The sequence below is a fragment of the Cherax quadricarinatus genome, chromosome 5, assembly GCF_038502225.1.
Source record: "Cherax quadricarinatus isolate ZL_2023a chromosome 5, ASM3850222v1, whole genome shotgun sequence".
NCBI classification, from domain to species: domain Eukaryota; kingdom Metazoa; phylum Arthropoda; class Malacostraca; order Decapoda; family Parastacidae; genus Cherax; species Cherax quadricarinatus.
In genome coordinates, this window is record NC_091296.1 from 21,515,114 (window position 1) to 21,525,512 (window position 10,399).

Here is a 10,399-nt window from a genome sequence, read left to right on the forward strand (position 1 = left end):
GAAAAGGCATATGATAGGGTGAATAGGAAACTGATAGAGCAGGTGTTGCAAACTTATGAAATAGGTGGTGAGTTGTTAACCCTTTGAGGGTCGACAGGCCCTCTCAGAAACTCGTTCTCAGGGTCGGCCAAATTTCAAAAAAAAAAAAAAAATTATTTTTTCTTATGAAAAAATAGTTTTTTTTTTCTAAACATTATAGGCTAAACAAAAAAATTTTACTGTCAATACTTACTGAGATATGGAGGCGTGAAGTTTGCCAAAATTGAACAACATCTGGTAACATCGCCGACTGCCGTCACCCGGTATTTTTCTATTTACTTTTTTATGTATTATTTTCAATTATTTTTCAATTTTTCTTTTTCTGAGTAACTTTTATGGCCTCTGAGGCCAACATGATCATTATTTTGCAAGTTATTTCTTTTTCAATACTACACAATAAGGGCGTAAACACTGTTGTCATTATTTTGTTAATAGAAAATATTTACACAAACAAACGATATGAAATGTTGTTTATTACTATTTTTCTATATTTTATATACACATATACAGTCACAGGGAATGTTTCTAGAAGTTCTGCAGCCTGTGGAACTCTTTGAAACATGGTGTCATGCACAGTGGTGTTTTACACTCCTCACACATAAAACGAGTGTCTCTGCGTTGTTGTGGGCGGTTTTTTGCATGTGCACAGACGTAACACCTCTTCTGAGCCTTTTTCTTGAAAGCAGTAGCAGGCAGTTTTGCCAGGAAGTGATCACCATGCTTCAGACGAGCAGTAGTTGTTGATAATTTGGTGGGCGGTCAATTGCAGGTGCTGTTCCTTGGTACTTGAATACTATATGTCTGATGACAGACAAAGAGAATTCGCTGTACTGTGGTTTGTTTCTGGTCCTCATCTTATACATATTATAAGCATTGAGCATGGAAATATCCAGAAGATGGAAAAAAAGTTTGATGTACCACTTATAACTCTTGCGAACACAATCAGCAAACCCAATCTGCATGTCACATTTGTCCGCTGAACGCATGTTGAAGGTGTAATCAATCACAGCTGCAGGTTTTAGAATGGGTTCATTACTCTCTCTATGCTGCCTGCCATTGTCTGCCATTTCATTAGGGTGAACTGATGACAGCAGTGTGACATCTCGTTTGTCATGCCACCGAAATGCCATGATGTCATTGGCAGCAAACACCTGCACCTCACCTCTACGAGTGCCAGCATCAAACCTGGGCATATGTTTCCGATTTGCACGCACTGTGCCACACACATCTGTCATGTTCACTCACAAAAAATCACTGAGTGAGGGGCTTGTGTACCAGTTATCTGAATATAATATATGCCCCTTACCAAGGTATGGTTCTATCATTGTTCTAACCACATCACCTGAGATGCCCAATAACTTCCTGGTATTTTGCAATGTATAACTTCCAGTGTACACAATAATATCCAATACCAGACCACTGTAACAATCACAAAGCACAAACAACTTTATACCAAAGCGTTTCCTCTTGCTTGGTATGTACTGATTGAAAGAGAGTCTTCCTTTGAACAGAATCAAAGACTCGTCAATTACAAGCTTCCTGAAGGGATAAAAATGTGTACTGAATTTCTCTTTCGATACACAAACACATTCCTAATCTTATATAACCTGTCAGTTCTGTCAGGCCTGGTTTTGTCTGAGAAGTGAAGCATACGTAACATTAGCACAAATCGATTCACTGGCATTATATCACTGAAACCTGGGGTTGCAATCAGGCGGTCTGTTGACCAGTATGATTTCACTTTGTGCTTATACACATGTGGCATAAGCATTATTGTGGCAAAGAAAAGATACATCTCAGCCACAGTTGCCTCCTTCCACTGGTGTAGACGTGATTTTGGTGAAAGTAATGTGTTTGCCATGGTGTACTCGTAGCATGTGTTGCTTTCCATGACAATACTTTCCATCAGGGGTTCGTCAAAGAATAACTTGAAACATTCCAGTTCAGTGGCATTGTTCCCAAGTGTACAAGATGGCCGTATTCCACTTTGGCTGTCATCAAACTGGTGGGCATTTGGAACAAAATTGACAGCTTCCTGCCAATCCCAGGTGCGGTCTGCTGGTGGGTACTGGACAATGACAGGTGGTTGTGGTTGTGGAGGTTGTGGTTGTGGAGGTTGGTGTGGTGGGTGGGTGGGGGATGGTGGCCTTTGTTGTAGATCAGCTGAGGCAGCAGCGTGGGTAGCAGCTTGGGTGGCAGCATGGCCCACTGCTGGTGCCTCACCGCCAGCACCACTACCACCACGCACATTTTCCATCCCAATTGCAACAGTATCATCGTCATTTTCACTGTCTGTTCCTGTTGTACAGCCACGAGATGTATTCCGAGATGCACTCCTTCCCCTTGGAATAGCATATGGCACACTACCAGAGTGCATATATCGTCATATATACTGACGCTTCACCGGGGAATATTGCACTTCACTATCACTACTGGAACTAGTTTGAAGAGCTTGTAGTTCATATTCACTATCACTATCATCACACATGCTCTCGTCTGAGTCTGGGATTTGGGAAAATAGAAGTTTCCTCTTGGATTCTGGTACAACTGAACGTGAACAAGACGGCCCAGCACCAGAGGTGGAAGGCTGAGGGTCGTCTGGGTTTTCCTCACTATTACCGATATTATGATCATTAGTTTCGGTCAAAACCTCACCAAAACCTTGAAACTCATCTTCACTGGCACTTCCATCTGTATTAGAACTGTCACTGGGGAACAAAAGTGTCCCAATTCGCCAAGGAGTGAGGAGCTTCTTACCGCGAGGCATGGTGGACATTGTTTACTAAGATGGCGTTCCCACAATGCACCACTGGGTCCCAGATTTTTTTTCTACCGTGCACACCGACCACACAGACCCATTCTCTCACATCTAGGCCTACCAGCCTTTTCCCGCGAGATTTGACGGCGCTAGAATTTATGCGTACTAGTACGTCAAAAACCCCTGCGCGTAAGCCGTACTAGTACGTCCGAAACCCTCAAAGGGTTAAAAGCAGTACTGAGGGAGAGAGGCTGAGGTTATTACCTGGGAAGTGCTAAACCCATAGGGTCATACAGAATTTGGAGAAATGGGAGGAAATCAGGTTCAATCCAAGGAAGGGGAGCACCCTGCCTGAATCAAGGAACCTTCCTTGAGGGGTCAAGTTAAAGTATGTAGAAGAGAAGGGGCAGGAGAAATATTTTCCAGTAACAGTGGGCTTCATCTTACACAAGGATGTGTGCTATCACAATGGTTACTGTATATATAGATAGGGTTTTATAAGAAGTGAATGCCAGTGTTAGAGAGCAATGCAGGTTTATAAGATTACGCAACTAGTATAAAGTGGGAGTTGTCACAGTTGCTCTTGCTGATGATAAAATAATTTTTAGGAGACTTGGAAAAGAAGCTAGAGACTGTTGTGGGAGTCTGGAAGGGTGTATATGTTATATTTGTGGAGAAGTGCTAAACCTTTAAGGGTCATAGAGTATCTGAAAGGGTGTGTAAAAGAAAGAAGTTCAAAGAGAACATAGGCATGAGTAAAGTGATAAGAGCAAAAAGGCAGTGAAAAACTAGATATGAGATTGAAGGGATGGAGTATGAAGAAAGTGAATGGATCTAGATAGTGTATTTGGGAGTGGATGTGTTGACAGATGAGTCTATAAAAGATGAGGTGAATCATATATTAAAAAAAAGTTACAAATCTGTATTGATCACAGTGAAGTGAATCATATAATCTGAGATAAAGGTGTTAGTACTAGGTAATATGTGAACTTACTGTTTTGCTCTTGGGACACAGTCACTGTGGAGCAGTTTAGGACTTTCAGAGTCTCTTGATGCATCTGTCCTGTGTGGACAGACTGTGTGCTTAAATGAAGTACACTGTGTCTTGGGAATGACTGACTTATTTTGGGTATTGTTAGCCAATACTTAAGTTTGGTGTATTGAACACATATTTTTGCATATTCTGGTGTGGAAGAGACTGCATACTTAGTAGTAAGTGGACCTAAAGTATTTAGTGTCGATTAAAATCTATTTTCAGATTTAAAGGACACTGTCTCTGACTGTCTTTTTGATGTTTACCTATCATATGTTGTGGACTTAGTCTTTGATTAGATGGCATCTGCACACATAGGCAATGTGTGACCCTGAGGTAATACACAAGTGAGCTGCATACTTTGATATTTAGGAATCTTAGTGATGGACTTATATTTATCAATTTGTACTATGTTTTGGCTATTTCTAATGCTCTTTTTTCAGTAAAAGTAAGTGCATTTTACACTTATTTTACCAAATCCCTAGACTGATGAACAGACGATTTTCAGTTTGAAACTGTGAAACAGTTTGCATACAATAGGCCCTGCTTTGGAAGCAGAGGCAAGCATGCCTCACAGGGAAAGGCAAAAGAAGTTTTTGAATAGCAGGGGCTTGGCCATCCAGCAGGCACATGTTAAACAGAAAATGAAAGGAAAATTTTTGGAGAGAAAGGGAAAGAGATGATTTCACTAGTTAGTGTGTGAGTCTCTGGGAAAGAAGTTAGCATGTCTCAAGTTCTGGAGGTGGAAGGTACAGTGCTTGCACTCTGAAGAATGTGAGGGGATATTGCAAATTTTAGCAGATAAATGTAAATGTGTTGTCCATGCATGTCTGATAAGACAGTTAGAGAATGAGTGCTGGTAAATGTATTTTTCTTCTCTGGGTCACCCTGTCATGGTGGGAAATAGTGAAGTATAAATAAAAAAAAGACAATTTTATGTTATAAAATCTTAAGAACTCTTGACTGAGAAAAGGATATGAAGTTCATCATAAACAATGCATCACCAGAAAACCACAAATGCAATAGTGAGAAATTTATATGCTACACTGTACAAGTAAAACTTCAATATAACATACAGATAAAGGAGGGTGAAATGCTAATAAAATTCACAACATATATATCACCAAAAATAAAACATGCCATTGTAATATAGTCTCCTCACATTTAAAAATATATTCATAAATAAACTGGAACAAGTCCAAAAACATGCAACAAAATGAATTCCATCATTACGTAAGAAATATGAATTACTGAATAAGTATAGAATGACAAAAGACACTGAAAATTCCTTCATTGGTAGACAGAAGGAAAAGAAGAGACAAAACAAGAACAAATAAGATTATAAAAAAAATGCAAGAAAAAGACAAGGATACTTAGTGTGCACCATCTTCCCAAACTTACTTTAAACTAACCAGGGTTACATCAACCTATGAAATTGGAGACCTATCCTAAATCAAACTCTACACACCAGTTTTTAACTTGCCAATATTTTTGAAGATATTTGAAAAAATAATACAAACATGAATACAGTGGAACCTCAAAAATCGAACTGCTCCCAACACAACCAATTATGTAAGTGTATTTTTGTAAGTGCTTTTATAAGTGTATTTTTGAGGGTCTGAAATGAACTAATCTAATTTACATTATTCCTGATGGGAATAAATTCATTCGGTAAAGGCACTCGAACAGCCTTCTGGACTGAAGAAAGTTCGATATTTGAGGTTCCACTGTATATGAAATCATAACAAAAACACTTAACTCTTACCAGTTTGGTTTCAGGCCCCCCTTCACCCTCCCAAATAAAAGTATAAATTTGTACACAAGTACAAATAACAAAACTGCTTGACTGTCTAAACATCCTTAGAAAAGAAGGAATACCCAATAAACTGTTTTATCAATGTCAGTTAAGATTTTGATACACTACATCACAACACCTAACTCCTCAAATTATAACATTACATAAAGTCCTACCTCAAAGAGACTTGCACACATGGTTATGAGATCACTTCATCTACTAATCAACATGGGATATTGCCAGGCAGTGTCTTGGAACCACTTTTATTTCTCCTTTTCATCAATGACCCAGTAAATACGTCTCAACACCTTCAACACCTTAGTCTTATTGACTAATGTTAAAAATATTAGTCAAAGGTTCACGAAGTTCCATTTTGCACTCTTTAAGAACCTTTGAAAAAAGTTCATCAGGGCGCGAGGATTTATTTTGCTTCAATCGGTCTATCTGTTTGATAACCATTTCAAGTTTTATTTGTTGTCTCCAACCCAGATCCAGTTAAGCTCAATAACATGGTCAGTGTTGAACTAGAAAACATATTGTTTTGGATGGCAAAAAATAAACACCCAATATTTATTGATAAGACCTACTATATAGTGTTTGAGAACAAAGCTGCAAATGTTCCACTAAACAAAGATAAATAATACACACTGAACGATGCAGGGAAAAATTCTTGGTGAACACTCACTCAATGTAATTCCAGACAAGACATTAACCCATTATTCAAAGATTTGAACCTACTTAATGCACACAGTATCCACACATATTTCTGTGCATAATGCATATGCAGAACACTACTTACAAATAATAACCCTGAACTTAAACAATTCCAGGAGAGTTGCAACTGACCACACAAGCATAACACCAGATATAAATCTCTCTTCGATATACCATGTGTATGACTCAACCTGAGGAAACACTCCAGGCAAATCAAAGAAACCAAAATTTGGAACAACCCATCTGAAGGATTACAAAAACTATCTTCCAATAGCTTCAAAAACATAATTAAAAAATACTTCTTGAATCTGATTTAACATTTAATATGCTAACTTGCTAGCCTCTGACCCAAAACTTGGGTATGACTTACTTCCACTGGAGGGTTCTGCTTACTTGTATTAATGCTGCAAATTTTTAAGTTTAATTACCAATACATTAATATGATGTCACCATTGGTGGAGTCACTCTCATATAGATCTAACAAGAACATGCAACTCCAAGGGAGATAAACAATTTACAGTATATACACTATTAGCAGTGCCATCAAGTTCCTCAAAAGAAATTAAAAAAATAAACTGATATATTCCAATCTGTATGGACTGAAATTATACCCCAGACTTTTGCCTGGAATTATACAAAAATTTGATTATTGTAATGGAGGTATCCCCTCCCACTTCTTGGTCAATTTATGGCTGGTAATATATTCATACTGGCATTAAGTCATAACAACATGCCATGCCTTTCCTACTATGTACAAAAGGATATCACTTGACCTGTTTATAGTCCAGGTCATGTCAAGGCAGATGCCCAGAGGATCAGAATTAATCTCGCCATAGCCAAGCTGATGGTTACTCTACCCAGTACAAAAGCTAAAAGCATGGACTATCAATGATTACATATAGAGACCCCCAAATTCATAGCAATTACATTTCAAGAAGTCCCTCAAATATAAAAAATAGCAAATATAAAATAATACTTGAGGGTTTAATCTGCATTTCAGAGACCATCTCTTTTAATATATCACTAAATCTGGTTAATATTTACGTAAGAAAATTCGACCATGAAGAAGAGAGATTTGGTTACGAGAAAACCACTGAGTACAACCTGAAAACCTGTAGGAAACAAGATAGAAGACTTCTTTAAGCAAGAATACTGAGCTAAATCATGCATGATACTCCACTACAGTTCTTTTTGTTTCATGAGAACAGATAGGGATATGCAAATTATGTTTCTAAAGGGTCATCAAGGCATAAACACAGATATAAAGTAAATCAGTAAGGAACATTAATGTTAGACTACTGGCTACTTAAACACCATTAATGAACACCAATACTAGTTATTCAGAGATTTCAAAAACGGAACTTCCCTTAGTGCTGGTATTCTATTAAGGATAACATATTGAATAACAAATTCTAACTTTTGGAGTTATCTTTAAAACTATATTTAGGTGTAAATATTCAGGGAAACATTCAGGTACATTGAAATAATGCTCTTACCGGAATAACTATGATAATTCTGAAGGCATGGCAGCTTCGAATAATTACCGTATATATTAGCTTAGGATAAACTGAAACTAATGGACGTTTGTGGTCTATTTTGTGAACTGAAGACATTGTGGAACCTGCTAAAGATGAGAAAACATTTCACTGTGCAGAGCTTTATCAAGTCATGATTTGATAAAGGTTTACAGTGCAAAACATTGCCCCAATAAAAGCTAGTTCTGCCATGCATCTTGTCTTCGCTATTACTGGCAGTACGTCATGAGGATCCAAGGATGTCGCTTCATTATCTTAACTAAACATGTGCAATCTGATTTTATTCTCTGATCATCTTCCGACAAATTTTTTTGAAAACTTATTATTCACAGTAATGGACAATGCTTTTTCAGGAAAATGGTTAGAGCTTAAAAAATATATTATCCCTAATAGCTCTTTATTCCAATAAAAATAATTTTTATATTCCTCAAATGCTAACCATTTGAGGGATGTTAATAAGACACAATATGAAGTTTATGGCATATTACTGAGAAGATATTTCATCCACCACTGACTTATTAATTATCATGAACTGATTGAAACTGAGAGAACTGATAAGTCCCTGGTGGACAAAACGTCTTCTCAATAAAATGACACAAATTACGTACGTCTTATTATCCTACCCTTGATACACATTTGAGGTATCTCCAACGAATCCATAATAAGGATGCCACGACATGTCTACATCATGTATAAAACAAGATAAAACACCACTCCAAGAGACACTGGCTAGGAATCATGTATGTCATTTACATGAAGGTTTTATGAATTCAGAGTATTTTGTCATACTAAAGCTAGCAAATTTAGAGTGATAAAGTTGTAAAAGAAAATTAATAAGGTGCCAGTTTAGACATTCATTATTACAAATACACCATGAACCATATCTCACATCACTTCCTTTTGCCAAAGGACTCAAACTGATAATTAGCTTACCCCAATCCTAATCATTAAAAATATATACAGTGGACCCCCGGTTTTAGGCCAGGGCGGAAATTGGCCAATTCAGAAATCTAGCACTTTTTCGGCGAAATTTCCCCCGGATTTCATGGACCCGCTCGGAAACAGATGGTTTGAGACGCGTCCACCCAGTCGCCGGATGCGCTACCTCTCACGTATCAGTCAGTCTCTCTTTCTCTCTCTCGTCCAGTAAGGAGTACTCCGTGCCTTCATCCATTGTTTTTGTGCTTGTTTATTGACTGTGAAATAAGCCACCATGGGGCCAAAGAAAGTTTAGAGTGCCAGCCCTTTGGTAAAGAAGGCGAGAAACACGATAGAATTCAAGAAGTTATAGCAAAATACGAAAGTGGAGTACATGTGGCGGAGCTCGCCAGGATGTATGGTAAATTGACATCAACAATCAGTTCCATCCTGATGAAGAAAGCAGAAATCAAGGAAGCTGATGTTGCGAAAGGTGCAAATATGTTAACGAAACAGAGGTCTCAAACAATCGAGGATGTGGAGAAGTTGTTGGTGTGGATCAATGAGAAACAATTAGTGAGAGATAGTGATTCGGAGGGGATAATTTGTGAGAAAGCAAGGCAGTTGCATGTGGATCTCGTAAAGAAAATGCTGGGAACGAGTTCTGCTGTTGGTGAACTTAAGGCCAGCAAAGGCTGGTTCAACAGATTCAAGCGAAGTGGAATACACAGTGTGGTAAGGCACGGCGAGACTGCAAGTTCTGACAAACGTGCTCCCAAAGCATTCATTGATGAATTCAAGGGGTATATAGAGGCTGAAGGGTTCCTCCCCCAACAAGTGTTTGACAAAACAGGCCTCTTTTGGAAGAAAATGCCAAAGAGGACCTACATCATGAAGGAGGAAAAGGAACTGCCAGGACACAAGCCTATGAAGGATAGGTTAACTCTCTTGTTCTGTAGTAACGCTAGTGGAGATTTCAAAGAGAAGCCTTTATTGGTGTATCACTCTGAAAAATCCCAGAGTGTTCAAGAAAAACAATGTCATCAAGAGTAAAGTGTGTGTGATGTGGAAAGCTAATAAGGCATGGGTCACGAGGCTAATTTTTCTTGACTGGGTCCATGAAGTGTTTGGCCCGAGTGTGAAGAAATACCGCCTGGAAAATAATTTGCCACTTAAGTGCCTCCTGGTAATGGACAATGCTTCTGCTCATCCTCCAGACTTGGAGGACCTATTGTTTGAGGAGTGTAATTTCATCACAGTAAAGTTCTTGCATCCTAATACCACTCCTCTTATCCAGCCCATGGACCAGCAGGTCATTTCAAACTTCAAAAAACTGTACACCAAAGCAATGATTCAAAGGTGCTTTGAAGTGACCTCGGACACTGAACTGACCCTAAGAGAGTTCTGGAGGGATCACTTCGGTATCTTCAATTGCATAACCCTTATAGATAAGGCTTGGCAGGGAGTGGCTTCCAGAACTTTGAACTCTGCTTGGAGAAAATTGTGGCCAGAATGTGTCCAAGAGAAGGATTTTGAAAGGCTTGAGGCTGACCCTGACAACCCTATGCCTATTGTGGAATTTATTGTGGCATTGGGGAAGTCCATGG

The 10,399-nt window shown here is 38.6% G+C and overlaps 1 protein-coding gene across 3 annotated transcripts in view; it reads right to left on the reverse strand.

Moving 5' to 3' along the window:
• LOC128684799 (USP6 N-terminal-like protein) overlaps window positions 1-10,399 on the reverse strand; it is a 118,906-nt gene that overhangs the window by 95,821 nt on the left and 12,686 nt on the right. The gene's annotated exons all lie outside the window — the stretch shown is intronic.